At 36.2% G+C, this 22,590-nt stretch overlaps 1 pseudogene; it reads left to right on the top strand.

Annotated features, from left to right (window-relative positions):
* LOC144252982 (corepressor interacting with RBPJ 1-like) overlaps positions 1–17,680 on the top strand; it is a 36,048-nt pseudogene extending 18,368 nt beyond the window's left edge.
* Positions 17,681–22,590: the final 4,910 nt, after the last annotated feature.

Raw genomic sequence — 22,590 nt, 5'->3', positions numbered from 1 at the left:
TTTTATACCTCATGAGAGGTACTGGCATGTAATTTTTCTTTCTTGTTTGTATTTGGTTTTGGTATCAGGATGATGTTAGTCTTATAGAATAAGTTAGGTAATGTTCCTTCTGTTTCTGTTATCTAGAAGAGATTATTAATATAATTTCTTCTTAGCGCTGGGGATGTGGCTCAAGTGGTAGCGCACTCGCCTGGCATGCGTGCAGCCCGGGTTCGATCCTCAGCACCACATACAAACAAAGATGTTGTGTCCGCCGATAACTAAAAATAAATAAATAAATAAATATTTTAAAAATTCTCTCTCTCTTTCTCTCTCTCTCCCTCCCTCCCTCCCTCCTTCTCTCTCCCTCTCTCTCCCTGTCTCACTCTCTTTAAAAAAAAAATATATATATATATATATAATTTCTTCTTTAAATATTTGATAAAATTAACTAGTGAATCCATCTGGGCCTGTCACTTTTTGTTTTAGAAGGTTATTGATTGATTGTTGGCTAAATTTCTTTACTAGATAGATGCCTATCAAATGACCTTTTTCTCCTTTTGTCAGCTTTGGTAGATTGTGTCTTTCAAAGAATTGGTCCATTTCATGTAAATCAGATTTAATGGTATAGAATCATTTGTTGTATTCCATTATTACCCCTCTAATGTCCATGGATCTGTAGTGTTGACCCTCATTTCATTTCTCTTTCCTTGGTTAGCTAGAGCTTTATCAATTTACTGATCTTTTCAAAGAACCAGCTTTTGTTGTGATTGATTTTTCTCCCTTGTTTTCCTCTTTTTATTTCTTCTCTTCTTATTTTGAATTTAATTTGCTCTTCCTTTTCTAGTTTTATAAGACAGAAGATTATGTAATTGATTTGGGAGAGGTGATGAAGTTTGAACCCAAGGCCTCACCCATGCTAGTCAAGTTCTGTTCCACGGAGCTACACTCCAGCTCTACATATTGATTTTAAATCTTTCTTCTAATACATGTATTTAGTACTATAAATTTCTTTCTGAGTTGGTTTTTGCTGTGTCCTACAAAATTTAATAGGTTTTATTACAATGATTTCTGACATTAACTACCCAGAAATAGGCCAGACTTCACAGGTTAACAGTTCTCCAAAGACTATTCTCAATTAAGACACCAGCTACAAATTTGGGAGTTCCTAGACCACCCACCAAACCTGCTACAAATCCACGCTTCCTTCTACCTGCCTAAGGTTTGATAATTCACTAGACTGACTTACAGAACTCAGAAACTAACACTATACTTGTGATTACAATTTTACTATAGTAAAAGGATAAAAATCAGGGTAAGCCAAAAGAAGAGGTACATAGAACAAGGTCTGGGAAGGTCCCAGACACAGTCTTCCAAAGTCTCCCTGTAGAGTCAGTACCTGTCAATCTTCTTGTACATTAATATATAACAACTTTTATTAACCAGGGAAGCTTATCCAAGCTGTCTAGTTTTTATTGGTCTTTATTACATAGTTGTGAATGATCAAAATCATTAGCCATGAGATTTAACTCTTCTATCTCCAGCTCTTCTTTCTTCCTCAAAGGGCTTCTCTCACCTAGCTCAAAGTCTAGCCCTCTAATCACATGATTTATTTTTCTGGTATGGTCAGCCACTATCTTGAGTCAGCTCTTTTTTTGTTGTTTTGTTTAGTATTTTTTTAGTTGTAGGTAGACACAATACCTTTATTTCATTTATTTATATGTGGTGCTGAGGACCGAACCCAGGGCCTCTCACCTACTAGGTGAGTACTCTACCACTGAGTCACAACCCTAGCCCTTGAGCATGATCTGATCATGTATATTGAAATTAAAAATCTTTTTCTTTTTTCTTAAACCACAGTGGAATATTTCAATCATGAGTCACCATCATGAGGCACATCAATAACATAAACTATCAGGACCCACCAAAGATACTCTTATTACTCAGGAAATGTCAAGAGTTGAGGTTCCCTCAGAACTGGGGACAAAGGCTAGGCATGGGGACCAGCCCAGCCATTCAGGAAGCTGCGGCATGAGGATCACAAGTTCAAAGCCAGCCTCAGCAATTTATTAAAGCCCTGTCTCAAAAAATAAAATGTGTTGGGGATGTGGCTCAGTGGTTAAGCACCCCTATGTTCAATCCCTACTACTTTAAAAAAAAGAACTGGGGACAAAGACCAGCCCAAAATTGTTATACAGCAGTTGTATTGTCTATTCTTAGTTGAAAATATTTTTTACTTTTTCCTGAGACTTCTTTGATATATGTGTTTAGAGCTCTGTTATTTAATCTCAAAATATTTTAGGTTTTTCTTTTACTTTTATTAAGTTGTGTTATATGGCCCAGATGTGGTCTATTTGGTAAATGTTCTATATGAATGTGAGAAAATATATATTTTTCTGCTGTTGCTAGGTGAATGAAGTATTCTATAAATGTCAATTAGGAAAAAAATGTCAACTAGATCCAGTTGATGGATCAGTTCAATATATTCTGATTTTTCACCTGTTGTATCTGTCAGTTATTGATAGAGGGATGGGAAGTCTCCAGCTATAATAGTGGAGTTGCCTGTTTCTAAAGATACTCATCAGTTTTTGCTTTACACATTTTGATGCTCTGTTAGGCACATACACATATTTGGGTCTTTTTGGAAAATTGACCCTTTGACCGTTATGTAATACTCTATTTAGCCTTGGTATTTGTCCTTGCTCTGAAATCTGTTTGTCTAAAATTAATATGGCGCCAGGTACAGTGGTGCATGCTTGTAATCCCAGCTACTCAAAAAGCTGAGACAGGAGGATTACAAATATGAGGCAATCATACTTAACAACCAGAGCAACTTAGCAACCCCCAGTCACAGATTTAAAGAATAAAAAGGGTGGCTCAGTGGTTTTAACGCAGTGGTAGAGTTCTCCTGGATTCAATAAAATTAATATATATGCTCCATCTTTATTTGGTTATTGTTAGCCTGGGGTATATCTTTCTCCATTCATGCACTCTTTTGCTTTGTTTTTATTTTTGTTTTTTGTGGTGCTAAGGATCGAACTCAGAGGCTACCACATGCTAGGCAAGCACTATTACTGAACTAACCCCATCCCCCATTCTTTTACTTTTAATTTGTGTCTTTTTTTTTTTTCAGTACTGGGGGTTGGGCCCACGGGTACTTAACCACTGAACTACATCCCCAGTTCTTTTTTGAGATAGGGTCTCACTAAGCTGGCCTTGTCCTTAAGATCTTTCTGCCTTTGCCTCCCGAGTTGCTGGGATTATAAGTGTGCATCCCCCAGCTCCTGTGCCTTTATGTTTAAAGTAGATTTCTTTTGAATATCATACAGTTGGGTCTTTTTTTTTTTCTTATAGTCTCTTAGTTGGTATGTTAAGATTCTTTATATAAAAGTGATGATTGTTATACTTAATAGCTTTCATTTTTTTAACATTTATTTTTTAGTTATAGGTGGACACAGTATCTTTATTTTACTTTACGTGGTGCTGAGGATTGAACCTAGTGCCTCACACATGCTAGGTGAGCACTCTACCTCTGAGCCACAACCCCACCCCTAGCTTTTGTTTTTTGTAATTGTTTTCTATTCATTGCCCTCATTCATCGTTTCATTTTTGTTCTTTTTCTGCTTCATCTGGTTTTAAATGAGTATTTTATATGATTTCACGTTTTCTCAACATTTCAATTATACTATTTCTTGATATTTTTTTTAAATTGGTCATCTCAGACTTTGCAATATACACGTATAACTAAGTCTACTTTCAAAGAACACTCTACAACTTCCTGAATAGTGCAGGTGCCTTTTAACAAAGTACCTAGTTCCTGTTATATAATAGAGTTCTTCCTTCCTATCCCTTAAACATTGCTGTTATAATTTCATTTACTCATAAGCTATAATCATTTATTTTTGCTATCTTTATTTTGAATCAGCAGTTATCCTTTGGATCAGTTAAGAATATGAAAAATGGGTTGGGAATATACCTCAATGGTAGAACACTTACCTAGTATGCACAAGGCCATGAATTGATTCCCAGCACTGCAAATAAAGAAAAAAAATTGAAAAATAAAAGATCTGATTGATTTTATTTGACCTTCATTTATTCTTTCTTGAACACTCTTCCTTATGTAGACCTGAGTTTCTGACCTAGGTTATTTTGTTTCTCTCTGAAAAACTTAAAGACAGGTGTACTGACAGCAAATTCCTTGTTTGTCTGTTTATTTTATATTTTAAAGAAGGTCTTTGTTTTTATACTTTTGAACAATAATTTCAGTGATACTGAATTCTACATTGGTGGGGTTTTTTCTTTCTTTTTATTCATTTATTAGTTCTAATCAGTTAGGATACCTGACAGTAGAAAGTTCTTCAATTCATTGTACACAAATGGAGCAGAAATTTTCACTTTTCTGGTTGTGCATGAACTCAACCTATACCCTAAAGATTTAAAAAGTGACGCAACCACTTCAGTGTGTTGTGTATATGTACCATCATTCCATTTGAAAAATAGATACCTTCTTTATCTATTCATCTGTTGAAGGGCATCGAGGTTGCTTCCATAGTTTAACAACTATTCACAATTGCTAAACTGTGGAAGCAACCTCGATTCTGTCCCTCCTTCCTTCCCTTCCTTCCTCACACTAGATAGCATTAATCCCTTTATGAGCGTTGATCCCTCAGAGACTAAACACTTCTTAAAGGTCCCACTACCTCTCAACACCATAACACTGGGAACCAAGGCTCAACATGTGTATTGGTGGGGTCAAACTATATTCAGACCATAACAGACAGATATTACAACTATCAAAAAATTGACTTAAAAATAAAGAAGTTAAGCACCAATTCTCTCCTTTATAAAGTTGATCACAAGTGCTTATACTTGATTGTGGTTGATTTAATTTTTTCCTTTATATGTAGATGATTTTATGTTGTTAAATATTTTATGCAAGAAGAAGCTAGGTAGTCGTTGAAAAAAAAAATGTGGACCTATTAAAGAGATTATCTAGGCTGGGTACAATGGTGCACACCTATAATCCCAGTGGCTCAGGAGGCTGAAGAAGGAGGATTGTAAATTCAAAGCCAGCCTCAGCAACTTGGCAAGGCCCTCAGCAACTTAGCAAAACCCTGTCTCAAAATATTAAAAAAGTCTGGGGTGTGGCTCAGTGGTTAATTGCCCCTGGGTTCAATCCCTGGTACCAAATAAAAAGAGAAGTTTATCTAGTAAAACTTGTCAAGTCATATTGTGGCAGAAGTCAAAATGATACTCTTTACTAGTACTTTAAATTTTAAGTGACACCAGTGGTTAAGTTATTTCAGACTATTTGTATATATTATTATAAGTTAGTGATTAAATTTGTTAAAGTGTCTGTTCCTTGAAATTCTATTGATGTGAACAAATTAATTACAGTCCTGTTCTAAATGACTCTGTTCTGTGTTAAAGGTGTGTGTGGGATTAGAGGAGGCTACAACTCCCACATTCTCAAAGGGGTATTATGATTCTCAGATAACAATCATAATTCTCTCTTACATATTTCTTCCTATTAACATCATTGCATCCTTTCAAGGTCTTCCAGCCTCAAGTAATAGAAATTAGTTTGAGATTACCCAGGAAGGAAAAGGAGAATGAATGGAATTCAGTACACCTAATAAAACTAATTCTTCTACCCAAATCAAACATAATAAACTTAATATTAACCTTCATCATGTTCCAAATGCTTTGCTTTTTACCTTTTCTAAATTCTATGAGAATTTGAAAATCTAACTCAAATTCTATTTTATTCCTGAAAAATCTTAAGTTTTTCTGAGATAGGGCCTGTGTCTTATTTATTTTTGTATCCCCATTGCCTTAAACAATGTACATACTTAGTAAATAATAGTATAGTTGGTGAATAGAAAGGCTTTGCTAATAAACATCATTGTTGATCATCTCCTCTTAATTATATATATATATATGCATATATGAGTATATATTAGGGGTACCAGGGATTGAACTCAGGGATACTCGACCACTGAGCCAAATCCACAGCCCATTTTTGTATTTTATTTAGAGACAAAGTCACACTGAGTTGCTTAGCACCTCCCTTTTGCTGAGGCTGGCTTTGAACTCTCAATCCTCCTGTCTCAGCCTCCCTAGCCACTGGGATTATAGGCATGTGCCGGCTTCCTCTGATTATATTTTATAATAGAAATTATAATTTGTTTTACTTATGAACTAATTTTCCCCAAAATATTATAAGTTTAAAGGTAAAATCCAAGTTCTTGAGAAGTTCTAGTAAGATGAAATAACAAGCCCTCACTAACACACAAATTTAAAAAAAGAATTTTCTGTGTTATATACTAGGGATACATAAGTTCAAATTCCCTATACAGGGCTCTCCTCAGTTATATACATACAAAATATATATGGGTATAGCCAGAGTCTATAGTATCATGGTCACTCAGTAATTACTAGTGACTGAAAAGATCATGTGTAACTTTTTTTTTTTAATAAAATACACTAGTCTTAAGTATAGGGTTTAAGTTTGGCAAATGTACACACCTGGTAACAAACATACCTGACAAGATAAGGAGCATTACCATCACCCTAGAAAATTCCTATCTGTCCCTTTCTGGTCTGCCTCCTCTAATCATGAATTTCTAATCCCATCTATTAGTCATACCTGGTTTTTTATTTGGTTTAGTTTTTGGTTTTTTGTTTTGGCACTAGGGATTTAACCCAGGGGCACTTTACCACTGAGCTACATACCCAGCCCTTTTTATTTTGAGACAGGGTTTCACTGTGTTGCTTAGGGCCTTGCTAACTAAGTTGCTGATGCTTGCCTGGAATTTGTGATCTTCCTGCCTCAACTTCCTGACTCATTGGGATTACAGGCCTGCGCCACCATGATTAACTTTATTATTGCTGGTTGTATCACCACTGTAATATTTGCATATAAATTAAGTTGAAAACAAGTTATAAAGATATAATGAAATATGTGTCAAATATCTTCATACTGATTCTGTAAATCAAGGTTGATTTTAATAAATAGTAATTTTTACTAGCATATAATAAGGACAGTTTGATATTTTTTTGCCTTTGTGTATTTTTTAGACACATGGACTAAAATGAAATGTTTGATTTTCCTTTATATTGTGTGTTTTAATAGAGATCAGTTAGTTGTCTTCAGTATGAACTTGGGATGAGGGCAATAAGAAATCCTATTGTTTCCAGCCTCCTCAAAGATGAACTGGCAGTGTGTCAGGAAAATTCCCAGTATGGAGCAGTTTTATTACAATTCAGTACAATTGGTTCTTGCATAACCTTTAGAAAATCATACATAAAACATTCTCATCTATATAAATAAAAATCACCCACACACTTTATTAATAGCTTTGTTCACTTTTTTCCCTGGGAATTATGCTGCATGTTCCTACTGTGCCCCTTTTTTAGTCTTTTTTAAAAGACAACTTTCTATAAGCTTTCTTAAAAGCAAAATGGTTACAGTAATATAAGTGTGAGGTAATTCTCAATAATTCCCACAAGACCTAGATCTCCCTCTTAATAATGTACTATAAATAGTGTTTCTAAGTGTCATAGTCAGTTTAACCTTAGGAAAGAAAAAAGGACAGAAGATTATGCTTTCATGGAAATGATAGTCATGTTTTCTTTTATTTGTGATAATATATGATGATTTACTTATTTGTATTCATTCTGGGGATTGAACCCACAGTCTCGTGCATGCTAAGCAGATGCTCTGCCACTGAGCTGTATACTCCCAACCAACCACTGGGTGTTTGGGGGGTTTTGTTGGTAGTGGTGGTTTGGCTTGCTTGTTTGTTTCTAGTGTTACTAGGGGTCGAACACAAGGCTTCAGAATTGTCAGTCAAAAGCTCTACCACTAAGCTGCATCCCCAGTGCAGGGGGGTTATTGATCTTATTTATTTATTTACTTATACATTCTTGGAGATTAAATCCTAGGTTACTCTACCACCCAACTTTATCCTCAGCTCTCTTTATTTTTTTTATTTTGAGGCAGTGTCTCTCCAGCAGTGTCTCCAGGTTGCTCAGGATGGCCTTGAACTTGTGATCTTCCTACCTGGGCCTCCTGAGTAGCTAAAGTTATGGGGCATGCAGCACCACCAGCCAAGGAGTGTTATTTTAAAATACACATTTTCAAGTTTATGCTGCTGTTCAACTAAGGCCGCAGTAAATACATGGTAAAAGGGGTTACAGAACATACTAAGTAGAAGTCTTACTAGCCTGATTTGCTTAATTGGAGATATATTTTGGGGCTATCATTTTCTGGAATACAAACTTTTTGGAAAATTTTCTATATATTATTCCAAAGGTAATAATCTAATAATAAACCTGTAGATCCAACTACCAATTTACAGAAAATTAAGGAGCTAGAAGAACATGTTCAACAGTATCACCCTCCATAATGTGGGATATTTAACAGGACAGATTACCTGGTTTCTTCAACAAATGAATAGCAGGGTGAAGGGAAGGAGCGGGTAAATTTTTTAAGATTAGAAAACTAGATACAATTGGAGAAATTTAAATATAAACTGGATATTAGATGGTTTTTTAAATTATCAATATTGATAGGTATAATAAAAATAATGCAATGTTAAGAAATTGTCCTTACTGATTCATACCAAAGTGATATCTGAGATTTTGCTTAAAATACTTTTCCAGAAAAGAAATTTGGATGTAATAGATGAAACAAGAATGGTAAAATAGTAAATGCTTGAAGCTATGTTACATAGGTTTGAAACATTCTGTACCATAAAATTAAATTTAAAAGACATAGTTGGGCTAGGGATATAGTTTAGAAAAAGATTGCTTGCCTAGCACACAAAATCCCTGGGATCAATCCCCAACACCACTGAACACACACATATATTGGAAAGGGAAAAATATAGATCACCACAGTAAAAGCGAGCAAAACTGTATTCACTTTCAGAATAGCAGTTTAGTTTAGCAAACAACATCCCTATAAATTAACATGTAAAATTTGGGGGAAGGATAAAAAGGCATTTATAATGAAGCCTTACTCAACCTACAATTCATCCTATTTTCTCTTATACCATTAAATTTTTAGACAATACTTCATTTAAAAAGAATAATGAACTCAGAATGGAAGATACATCTGACAGTGGGAATAGTAGATGGACCTAACTCTGGCAGCGGAACACAACAAGGGTCTGTCTTGTCTTCCACCTTAGTCTCCCCCTTGTACCATTTGTGGCATTCACCTGGGACTGCTGTCTTCTAATTGTGGAGGAGTCAGATTTGTGGCCTTTCCTCATAGCCAGACCTTTGGCTTTGTATATTTATCTGGGATAAAATACCTATTTTACTACAGAACATTTTTGACCTTCTATTGCTCATTGCTTTTGTTCAGTTTTATATATTTTTTAAAATATTTATTTTTTAGCTTTAGGTGGACACAATATCTTTATTTTATTTTTATGTGGTGCTTAGGATCGAACCCGGGGAATTGAGCCAAGGGCCTCAAACATACTCTAACACTGAGCTACATCCCCATATACACCCCACCTCCTCAGACAAGGTCTCGCTAAATTGCCCACACAGCTCTCAAACTTGTGATCTTCTTGCCTTGACCTCTCAAATAGCTGGGATTACTGGTATGTACTAGTGAGCCTGGCTAAAATAAATGTCCTTAATGAGTAGATTCAGCCTCTTACAAACATACTTTGTGCAGCTTAATTTACCTTCTGAGAATTTTTTCTTTCCTGAGTTACTGATTGCATGGTATTTTTCCTGGGAGAACATAGTCCACGTCTAATTAGTATATAGAACTGAACACCATAGCACTGGTACTTTGACACTTTACAGTATTGCCATATTACAATAAGAAAAGTTTGCAGAATAAATTAATATTGAGATTAATTCCTTCAATGGACTTGCTTCCTAAATCAGAAATTGTTTTTTATGCTATAGAGGCCTAACCCAGTGTGGCTGAATGATGTAGAAAGCCCTTGCAAGTCTACGTTTTACTGAAATCTCTAGAATTATTCTGCCATAGTAAATTTAAGAGTTAACTAAATATTCCTGAGACCCAACTCCATTTGTAATTTAAATTAAGATATCATACATTAAAAATGTAGTTATTTTTTGTATTTGAACATTTGCATAATCTATTTTATTAGCATATCTGTATTATCAATGAATTTTGAGTTCTCAGCCTAGTGTCATTTCTGTCAATATAACTCTACATAGCCACTGCCATAGTGACATGAAAGTATAAAGATGTCTTGCTAAATATATCTTAATTAAACTTGACTTGTCACATCTTCTAAACACAGAGACTTAAACCTAGAACTTTTGATGCTAGGAGATTTAAGTACAAAAATAAGCCAGGCATGGTGGCGCACTCCTGTAGTTCCAGTGACTCCGGAGGCTGAAGCAGGTAGATCACAAGGTTGAGAACAGCCTCAGCAACCTAATGAGACCCCTAAGCAACTCAGCAAGATCTTGCCTCAAAATAAAAAGTAAAATGTGCTAGGAATGTGTCTCAGTGGTTAATAACCACTGGGTTCAATCCCCAATACTGGGCTGGGGTTGTGGCTCAGTGGAAGAGTGCTTGCCTAGCACACATGAGGTACTGGGTTTGATCCCCAGCACTACACATACACACACACACACACACACACACACACACACACAAAACCAACTAAATAAATCCCCAGTACCCAAAAAATAAAGGTGAATAAGACTAGATTTGAAAAATGTTACTACTAAGAACAATTTTTAAGAATTATAGACTGTTATAAAATAATCATAAAGATTATATAGCTACTGGTAAAAATGAATTGTTACTATTAATTGAGTACTGTTTGTCAGGCACTTCACTAAACACTATTTACAAAGTAGTAATGTATGCTGTTTTTATACTGCACAAAGTTCGGTTGGGGTTTTAAGAAATATAAATGCCATAAGAGTAATAGTTGTGTAATCTGTATAATCTGTCGCATTGATAAAAGAGAACATTTTCTTGAAGTAGTTGGAAGTACTGTAAAAAATGCATGCTTTCTAAAACATTAAAATTATCCATCTTGTGATGAAAACTAATGAAATTAGTGGTAACCTCTCATCCTAATGACCAAGCTCTTTGGCCCTTTACTAGAGTGGTTTTTATCTTAATTCTTAGCATATTTGCTTTCTGAATTTATATGACATATAATAAAGTTAACAGGGAATTGTATTTTTGACAGTTCAGAGGACACATTTTCTACTTTCTAAAAGTATGTTCCTACATGTGAAATTTGAGAATCCCACCAATTCAATTGTTTTGGGTTCGGGGTTTGGGGTTTTTGGTTTTTGCTGTGCTGTGGCTCAAACCCCCGTCTTTGCAGATACACTAGGTAAGCATCTACCACTGAAGTACATGGAGCTGTTATTCATTCATGTGAAGCCATTAATTGTATGAGCACTTTTATGCCATTTACAGACAACTAGTAACTAATACTTAAATTTTGAATTTTTTAAATTTTTAGTTGTAGATGGACACAATACCCTTATTTTATTTACTTTTTTTGGTGGGGGGAGGGAGGTACCAGGAATTGAACCCAGGGGCACTTAACCACTGGCTGAGGCTGGCTTTGTACTTGTGGTCCTCCTGTCTCAGCCTCCTGAGCCACTGGGATTACATGCCCCAGCGTATTTACTTATTTTTATGTGGTACTGAGGATCAAACCCAGTGTCTCACATGTAGTAGGTAAGCACTCTACCACTGAGCTAAAACCCCAGCCCCTGAAATTTGATTTTTATTTAAAATTTTATTGTCAATATATGCAACCATTTTGTAATTTTAAAGGGTCATTAAAGTAATCCATAGGAATTAAATATGAACTCTCCCCATATGTCAATGATAGGCAGTTTCCTCCCTATTCTCTCCTTCACAGCTAGAGTAGCCATTCAGTTTTTCTTGATAACATGACTAGAATGGTAAAGCCTAGAGAGCAGTACCCTTTTCCACCCAGTTTTACCAAAGCTGCTATTGACAAATGAACAGATTTGGATTGATTGCCTTTTGGTTTTTTTGTTTGTTTGTTTTAAGTTCTTTTTTTTCTTCTTTTTAAAGAGAGAGAGAAAGAGAGGATTTTTTAATATTTATTTTTTAGTTTTCGGCGGACACAACATCTTTGTGGTGTTGAGGATCGAACGCGGGCCTCATGCATGCCAGGCGAGCGCTTGAGCCACATCCCCAGCCCCTTGATTGCCTTTTGTTTTCCATGGTAACAGATAGTTACCATATTAATGATAAATAAGTGGTAAAAGACCAATAAAGAAGAGAAAAGGGAAAAAATAGACAAAATTTTTAATCAACAAACTAGAGAATCTGTTTCTGAATGTTTCTCTGTCTCCTACCATTTGTTATGAAGTCCTTGTCTTCAGTAACTGTCTCAGTCTTCCTTGTATTACAGACATGTGGCCCAGGGTAGTTCATTTAAGCTAATGTACAGAAATTTGGGTGTAGTTACCATGAAATGTTGTCAGTTTCTTAGCTACAGGGAAAATAAAATGGAACAGGAATATAGAAAAGAAGGAGCTGGGGTTGTGGCTCAGTGGTAGAGGGCTTGCCTAGCACATGTGAGGCACTGGGTTCGATCCTCAGCACCACATAAAAATAAATGAGTAAAATAAAGGCATTGTATCCATCTACAACTAAAAATATTTAAAAGAAAAAGAAAATTAAGAGTGAAGAATCTCTTCTGCTTTACATAGCCTTATTTTAAGGGAATAGGACAGACCTTTCAACTTTTTTTTATAATGTATATTCTGTTAGTCCGTATCACAGGACCAAAAAGAAACTCACTTTTCAGTTTGGGATTTTGCAAACAGTAGCTTATGAAAAATATAAAATATGCACACCTATACCTATCCTAAAATTGCTTTTATCAACCCAAATCTAATAACTAGAAATTTCAAAATCTGGGCATATTTTATAAGCGAGATTAAAGAGCCTAGTCGTTACTCAGTAGACATGGAGGCAAGACTGTTGATAATATCAACCCCACAGCATTGTATTCAATATTGGTGTTTGATAAGCAGGGGTAAGGAATTTTCTTTTGGAAAGTAGGATAATAAATTGTGTATGTACCTGTAAAAATATCTCTTTTAAGTGAATTCTTACTGAGAGAGTAACTATTAAAAGTTTAATTGTAGTTTGTCATTTTGTTTTGATCTTATACTAAAAACTTCCAACCAAACAATATGTAAATATATCTTTTTCAATATGACAAAGTTGCATAAGAGAATCCCCTTGCACGTAAAGAAAAATGCAATTATTTTCTATTCTGAATCTCCAGACTGCTGTTTTAGAAAATCATATCTGATTATTTGCTCAGCAGAAGATTATTGAGTTGATTTAGCTGTGATTTTACTTAACAAAGCTTCAACTGCATTCCTACTGTGGAGTCCGAAAAAGGTAGAGAGATATAAATGATACATTCAAACTGTGATTTTTGTGAACAGGGCCATCGATGCACCCCTCGGAGCTAATAGCGGAGATGAGAAACAGTGGGTTTGCACTGAAACGAAATGTACTGGGGAGAAACTTGACCGCAAATGATCCATCACAGGTAATGATCTTTTTATCAGTAAGCTGAAAATGTCTATAAATCTAAATGTGATTGCTTGTGAATTGCTACTTAATGTTTCCAATGTTCATATATCCATAGGAAAGTCACATAGAGCAAAGAAAATTCCTAAAATGTATTTTGATTTTGCCTCTTTATTATTTTAACCTAAATGAGAAATTGTTTATAAACCTATATTTTAATAAATGAAACGGCTCCTCTGTGTTTATATGGATAAAATAACCGAATGAGTGTTAAGATTGTTTTTCCCTTCCTGCCAACTCACCCCTGACATGACATTAAATTGAACTAATGGTAAGAAATATATAGGCAAACTCCTAAAAATTACAGAAAATATTTTAAACTTTTTTAATTTATTAAAGTTAGAAAATAGTTGAGTTTGAAGGGTTGTATTAGTATGTATTCGATAACATACAACTAATATTATAAAGGCTAAAATTATGGATATCTGTGGATATTTTGACCTTCCTATAAGATTCATGATCTTTTTTTTTTTTTTTACAGTGTTGGTAATTAGCTACATGCTAAACAAGTGCCCTACCAGTGAGCTGCACTCCCAGCCTCTCATGATCTTCTTGTTTTTTAAATTTCATTAAATTATTTTAAAGATAAAATATTTAAATAGGAAAATGCTGAAATTCAAGAAATCTAAAGATTGTTTCTGTGTTCATTTTTTCTTTTCTTCCTGATAAAGTTTTCTAATGTTAGCAAGGCAGTTGTACTAACATCTTATGATCCACTGTAACAGGTAGACTACAAAGAAATTTTTAAAATTCCATTTGCAGCCAGGTACAGTAAGATATATCTGTAATCTCAACGGCTCACAAGGCTGAGACAGGAGGATCACGAGTTCAAAGCCAGCCTCAGCAAAGGCAAGGCACTTACAACTCAGTGAGACCCTGTTTCTAAATAAAATACAAAAAATAGGGCTGGGGTTGTGGCTCAGTGGTTGAGCATCCCTAAGTTCAATCCCTGGTACCAAAAAGAAGAAAAAGAAAAAATTCCATTTGCAGTTCCTAGTCCAAAATACCATATTCATCTATAGTATGTCCCTATTAAAAAAAATCTTGTTTATGTTTTCTTTCCTGATAACTACTTGTCTGAAAATTTAGCAATTTGATGTCTTTGTTGACTCAGGAGTATGTTGCAAGTGAGGGTGAAGAGGATCCAGAAGTGGAATTCTTAAAGTCACTCACAACCAAACAAAAAGAAAAACTTCTCAGGTAATTGGAAAAGTATATATTTAATAGATTTTGTGTGTGCATGTTTGTGGTGCTGGAGATCTGAAGCAGGGCCTCATGCACTACAAGGCAAGTGTGCTACCACTAAGCTACACCCCCAGCCACACTAAGAGCTCTTGAAGCTATTTAATATGCATCGTGTTGATTTATTCTTCAGCCAAAGTAATACAATTCTGTTGTCTTTTTTTTTTTCAATAATATAAGATTGTGTACTTGGATAATACCACAAACTATTGCACTTTTCAGTATATTTAATTTGAAAATTGACTTATTTGTAGGTTTTACTTTTCAGAATAGATTTGTGTGTATCTTTGCACAGTTTTTCTTAGAAACTATTTTTGGTGCTGGGAGTGGTGGCACACGCCTGTAATCCCAGCAGCTCAGGAGACTGAGGCAAGATGATCCCGAGTTCAAAGCTAGCCTCAGCAAAAGGGAGGCTTGCTAAGCAACCCAGTAAGACCCTGTCACTAAATAAAATACAAAATAGGGCTGGGGGTGTGGCTGACTGGTTGAGTGCCCCTGAGTTCAATTCCGGGTACCAAAAAAAGGAAGAAAGAAAATGTTTTTGCCCATGTATCTTTGTTTTCTTTCTACATCTTGTAAATTTTTGAGAAATGCTGAAAGAATGTTTAAGGTACATGTAAACTTTATATTAGACTACCTTTGGATTAATAAATCTAAGAAATATCTGCTGAGTCCAATAGAGGGAGCTCATGATGTTCTCAGGAAGTAGAGTTTTAAGAATGGCTGAGAAAAGCCAGTGAAGACACTTACCTCAGAGAAACTCAAACATACCATATAAACAAGAAGTTACTCTTCTGAGACTGCATATTCGTCTTTAGAAATTCTCAATGCCCTGATGGAATTGCTCTAATTATTTATAAAACTGAACAGTTGTTGAAAAGTAGTATGTGATTGTTTTGTTACATAAACCTAGAAAGTCATCAATTTTTATTTATTTTTGTGGTACTGGTGATGGAACTCAGGAGTGGTTTACCACTGAATTACATCCCCAGTCCTTTTTGTTTATTATTTGGAGACAGGGTTTTGAGCCTCACTAAGTTGCTAGGGCTGGTCTTGAACTTGCCATCCTCCTGCCTCAGCTTCCCAAGTAGCTAAGATTACAGGCATGCACCACCTTGCACAGCTAAGGGTATCTTATTTTTTTTTTTTAGTTGTCAATGGACCTTTATGTTATTTTATTTATATGTGGTGCTGAGAATAAAACCCAGTGCCTCAGACATGCTAGGCACGCTTTCTACCACTGAGCCACAACCCCAGCCCTAAGGGTATCAATTTTTAAAGTGTATTTTTATTTGGAATTTTTGGAGAATATATTCTTGAATATTGATAATGTAATATTAATATTCTTGAATACTGATAATGTAATATTAATATTTTCATACTTTAATACACAGAAAGTTTCAACAGGTTCAACTAATGTGTACACCATTCACAGGCTTTCAGATATATATAGATATTTCTCTCTTTTTTTTTTTAATTGTAGATAGACACAATACTTTTATGTATTTATTTTTATGTGGTGCTGAGGATCAAACCCAGTACCTCATACATGCGAGGCCAGCACTTTGCCACTGAGCCACAGTCCCATCCCTCACAGGCTTTCTTTAGATCAGAATTACTATACCTTTAGAGTACTAAATAATTTCAAATTCTAACCCAGTAAGAATTTAATAGTCATTTCCATTGATGAAGTACAATCAGAGAATTGACTTAATACATTTATTTACTTAAATATAATGTAAACATGCCTTGAACAATTTAAAAGAAAAAAATGATTTGCCGTTTAATAAAATAAGTTGTTTATATATGGATACCATTTTTTAGTAGCTTCTAAGAAAGCATATTATCCATTAACAATTTTATAGTTGGTGAAATGGCTACTTTTTAGTTTGCTACTATTTTTTCCCCAATTACAGGAAATTGGACAGACTTGAAAAGAAAAAAAAAGAAAAAAGATAGAAAAAAGAAAAAGTTACAGAAGAACAGAAGTAAACACAAAAAACATAAAAGCAAATCCTCCTCCTCTTCCTCTTCCTCCTGCTCCTCCTCTTCCTCCAGTACAGCTTCAGAAAGCAGTAGTGAGAGTGACAAAGAAAAGAAGAAAAGAAAGAAACACAAATGTTCAGGAAATAACAGTGATTCTGAAGAAGACAAGTCTAAGAAGAGAAAACTTCATGAAAAACTTTCTAATAGTCATAGTAACAAGGAAAAAGTCAAGGAAAAGTCTAGGTCTTTAAAAAAAGAGAGTTCCGGAGAGAATAGCAAACAGAGCTATCCTGATAGCCACAGGTCCAAAAGCCACCACCACAGCCCAGAGAAGAGAGGATCAGAAAAAAAAGAGGGGAGCAGCAGAAGCTGTAGCAGGGATGAGAGGAGTAGGAGAAGCCGAAGCCGAAGTCCTGGTAGTTATAAGCAAAGGGAGATAAGGAAGCAGCCACAGCAGAGTCCCAGTGAAGAGCGCAGCAGAGGAAATGACAGCAGGAGCCATGGCACCAGTGTATACAGAGGAGAAAGAATGCACAGGGAGCATCCCGGAGATAAGCACACCAAAGGGACCCACAGAGAAAGAAGCAGAAGTCGGGAGAGAATAAAGAGACCGCATGTAACAGTTACCTAGTAATAAAAGCATCTCCACTTTCTTACTAAACACTTTTAGTAAGGGCTAAATTATGTACTATTATCTTTGTAATAAATAAAGCTCTATTTTAATTTTCCATCTCTGTAAACTGTCATTTCAAATATAAAACCATAAGAATGAATTTTGCAAATATTTGTAAGTAATGTATTTTGAGAATGTAGAAGTATTTTCTGTTGTTAACTGTTTCTTGTGCCCCTGTACCAGATAAAGCTCCATATAATTCTGACATTTTCTTTGTTCTGAAACAAATTAAAAGAGTGACAGTACATTGAATGGTTATAATTTGATTTTCTTTTTGGTCAATTCAAATTTGTTATTACTTTTAAGATTTGAATTTCTTGAAGCAAAGTGTAATCATTGAAATTCACTAGTGTGAATTAAACAAGGGATATTTATCAATATTTCTTTAAGGCTTTTAAACTCCTTTCAGGTGTTTTGTTCTACAGAGTAAGCTAATTACATTTGGATGATCCATTAGCTTTCTGTGCTCCCATAGAAATAACATAGAATTTTACCTCAAACTTAGAACAACATAATAAAAATCAAGGCAGAGGCAGGACTGTGTTCCTTCTGGGGGCTCCAGGGGAAAAAATTCTGTTTGCTCACCTTTGCAGCTTTTTACTGGCTCCCTTCCTCCATTTTTCAAAACTAACAAAGGGGAGTCAAGTAGCAGACACTTCCATATTCGGCATTCTACTTTTTTAGGACCCTTGAAATTACATTGGGCCCACCTGCAGAATCCAGGATAATCTCCTATTTTAAAATCAATGGATTAGCAATCCTAATCCTCCTTTTCCATGAAACATAATATGTACAGGTTCTGGGGTTAAGACATGTATATCTGTGAAGGACCATCCTACCTACCATAGATGGCCTTTCTACTACCGGCATATAACTATTATCAGATTTTGCTTAAAAATATCAAGCATTTAGATTATGTCCCAAATGAAATAATATGGACTATTTCAATACATTTCATGAGTATAAGAATATAAGACATATTTAAACTTAACTATAAATTCTCCTATATTTCAAAGGAAAGATTTAGAAAAAAGTTAGCACAAATCATAAGTAACATGCAATTTCAAAAACACATATGATGGACATAATATTAGGGCTCTACTTTTTAAAGACATCTGTCATTTAATACAAAACAAATATTGATTAGATGGTTTTGATAGTTGGCAGTCACAATTTCTTAGGTTCTGTAAGAAAGTAAATTTGAAAGAAAAGTTAAATAAAATCATTCCAAGTAGTCTGATACATATCTCTTATTCTTGTCTGCACACACAGAAAACACGTGTGCTACAATTTAAAAGAAACTAAGGTGGTAAGGAATACTTTGGTTATTTAGATTAAGAGAACTAGAGGAGGGGAGAGGAACCTGAATTCCTCTTCACTGTTCTTTCATAATTTACAGTTCATCTCAAAGACCCCATTCCTTCACATTATATATATTAATAACTGTGCATTTGAAATTGATAGACTAATAATTTACACCTTAAGTTCATCAGTGTTGTAGTGATTATTTTATCTTATACCTTCTTAGACTTTATAATTTTCATAATATCAAAACCTATGCAATACTTAGTGCTTTAAAAATGGTTTCTGAACCAATATAGTACTCATGAAGAGAAATGTTAAAAATGAATCTTGTAATTAAGAATGAATTAAAGAAATACATATTTCTTTTCACTTTGACTTTCACAAAAGTGCAGTCCACTTTTAACTTTAAAATAGCTGTTAGGTTTTTTTTTTTTTTTGGTGTGTGTGTGTGTGTGTGTGTGTGTGTGTGTGTTTTAAATTTACTTATTCCGATTTGTTATACGTGACAGCAGAATGCATTTCAATTCATAGTACACACATGGAGCACAATTTTTTATGTCTCTGGTTGTACACAAAGTATAGTCACACCATTCATGTCTTTATACATGTACTTAGGGTAAGGATTTGTTTGTTTATTTTTAAATCTCTGATTTAATCTTCATTGTTAAGATTGAGAAACCATAAAGTGCTATTTCTTTATGAGAAAAATTTTCTTAGAGAAAAAGTCCTACATAGTTATGAAAGATGTCAATTTGCTGTTTGTCTTATAGCCTTGGTCACCCAAGTGTGTGCTAAACAACCCCCAAAAGCTAGCATTCTAACTTCGTAAACTTAAAAATGGAAGGGAAGCATTTTCACACAGTCATAACATAATAAACAGCTTTAAAGAGGTTTTATCTAGTGTACTTTGTGCACCCTAATGATATAGGGGGGGAAGTGATTTTTTAATAAAAATACTAGGCACCTAATTCTACTTTTGCTTTTGAAATGTAAAAACCAGAGATGAACCTCAAAAAAAGGGGGGGATCTGTCTAATTGTATGTGTAGAGATTCCTCTAAGTACAGAAGCCAAAGAAGAATCCTCCAAGTTTAATATGATTTAAGAACCCAAACAAAAGTCCTCAACAGTCTAGGTTCAGTGGCTACCCAGGAGGCTAAGGCAGGAGGATCACAAGTTGGAGGCTAGCCTGGGCAACTTAGCCACACTCCAGCTCAGAAAAGTAAAAAAAAAAAAAGGCTGGGGTTTTAATCTATGCTAGAGTGGCCCTAGGTTTAATCTCCACTACAAGGCAAAATTAGTACTCCAAAGTGACAATTTTGTGAAAATCCATCTGGTGAGGTTGGTCATTCTTCTTACCCTTAATAGAGAAGTTCTTTTAAAGGAATCTGGGTACATGTAGACATTTCTTGATGTGTCCATAGGCCTGGAACTGCACTGAGAGGCATAGAACATGTTTGGGGGACATCCCCTTAATCCTTTTGCCCCAAGCCTAACACTTAACGTAACACTAGCAAACTGATTCCTGTAGGAGGTGCTGTCGATTTACAAATGACCAGGAACGATCAGGCTGCTAGGTTAGGACTTAAGTTATCTGAATGTCTACATAGTGAATTACTTATAATTTCTTTTAATAAATGACAAAATAGTAAGAGGTTGCTGCAGCGTAGCGGCAGGTCTGCTTACCTTGCAATGTGAAATCGATCTTGTTTTGAATCATACAGATGCAATCTGAAGAAAGCTTTTTATGTGAAAGGTTTGGACCTTTCTTACTGTTCTTCCATGAGACGGCTTGCTGACAGAGAAACAGATCAAGTCCCCACTGCTGGAAGCAGGCTTCCCAATTTTAATCATGGAACATTTTTGGTATGCTTTAGCCCTGAAGCTCAGAGTTCAAAATCCACTTGGCCCATATCACTTTTCTTACTTAACGACCAACGAGCCAAGACGCTGGCGGAGGCCTCTAAAAAAGGCCACATCCTCCACACCCTGTGCTTAAGACCAGGAAGAAAGCTGCATTTTTAGCTCCAGTAGCTAAAGGATACTAAAACATCTTATTTAGGTTTTCTGAAAAGAAACCTTTGCTATAGTTACCACTTCTTGAAAAGAAATAAAGAAAGGCATGCAATACCTGCGGGCCTTGGGAGCATTTTAAGATCAAAAGGAGAAATGCTTTTTAAAAGTTGTGAGGAACAAATAGAAACGAGGGAACTTAGCTTTGGGAAACGCAACTGAGAGCTGTTCTGATTGAGGCTCCTAAATCCCGGTTCCTGCTGGCAGAAAAGGAAGCAGATAACTTTTCGACACCTTCTCCTTTTCTCCTCCCTCACACCACACTTAACAGAACCCCAGAACCCCCAGAATGTAACAGTAATAATGAAGCGAGGTTCGGAATGAAATGCCAAGAATTGCTTGGAATGGAGAGAAATGCACGCTCCGGCCGCACTGCCTGTGAGCCGCCTTCCCCCACTCGGAGACACACAAAACCTCTGTCCCTACTGCTCCAAAGACTTCCCGAGGGGGTGGGAAGAATTAAAGGTCCGGGAACTCTGGTGCGGTTCGGAGCCGGGCTTCCAAGGACATCACCCTAAACTTGTCCATTTCCCTAAACCAGCACTCTACCCCAGCCTCTTCCTGCTTCCTTTTGGTTTAGGGTACAAAGTAGGTTGCTAGAAAATTTGAAATTGCCGCTAAGCAGTGCCCCCCAGTAGCGGAGCTCGCTCCCTGATAGAACACAAAACCCCGCTTTTCTTTGCTTGATTCGCTGTGTTGCTGCAGCTCACAGGAAAAGCCAGTTTCCGCACGCTAAGAGCCAAGCTCCAGGCAGACAGGGCGGCTCTCCCATTTTGGAGCTCTAGATGGCGCCAGCGAGCCGCACTCGCCACGCTCCTCTTGTGGGAATCAAGAGCTACTGTCAAACATAAAAGCAAATCAGAGTTTTCAGTTTTTTTAATGTGTTAAGAATGTTATTCCTTAAGAAAATTTGTAGCTAAATTATTCTCACTTAAAATAAACACTTAGTATACCAATTACCCAAATGGGCGGGATTTATGTGAGATTTACTTCATCTGCATTTTTGTAGTGGAAGAGAGCTTTGGTGAATACAGATAATAGATGCAAATAAGATTAGAGTTAAAATAAATAAAGTTTCCATCTGAATAATAAGAAATTCAATTTTACACGATTTGCAACGACTTGACCGAATGTCCAGACACGCCGTTCAGGTGCACAATCTAATCTCATCAAAATAATGTTTTCTCTACTTTGCATAAAGAAAAATTTTTTCCTTTCCTTTTTCCTACCAGGAAGGATCCAATTCACTCCAGGGGGTTAAAGCAGCGTCCGGAAAGGAAAGCACCGAGGGAGGGTGTAGTTTGGGGATGGATAGGCGCAGGCCGAGGAACTCTGGGTCTTGGTTCCTCTATTGCCCTAGAAGCTGCGGAACAGAAAACTTTGAGAAACCCGCTAAAACGAAATCGCATTTTCCCTCACCCCGGGTCGGGAGGGACTCCGGGCCCCCGTGCAACGGCCTCCAGCCTCGCACCGACCTCCACATCTGTGCCCGGGTTCAGGCGGCGGCCTTCACCTCCTCTGGGTCGCGAAGCCAGAGAGGCCCAGGCCACCCGGGCCCCAAGGTGGCCCTGGGGAGGCACGGCCCCACCTCCGTTGGGGACCCAGCTAGTGTTCTCGCTTATGGACTCTCTCTTCTCACGGACGCCCTCTCCAATTTGCTCGGCCTCAGCTGGTCGCCACCCACTGGGGTCAAGGTTCTCCGCGCCCCTGGGA

Source organism: Urocitellus parryii, unplaced genomic scaffold, assembly GCF_045843805.1.
Source record: "Urocitellus parryii isolate mUroPar1 unplaced genomic scaffold, mUroPar1.hap1 Scaffold_79, whole genome shotgun sequence".
Classification (NCBI taxonomy): Eukaryota; Metazoa; Chordata; class Mammalia; order Rodentia; family Sciuridae; genus Urocitellus; species Urocitellus parryii.
This window is presented reverse-complemented; position numbering and strand designations above follow the sequence as displayed.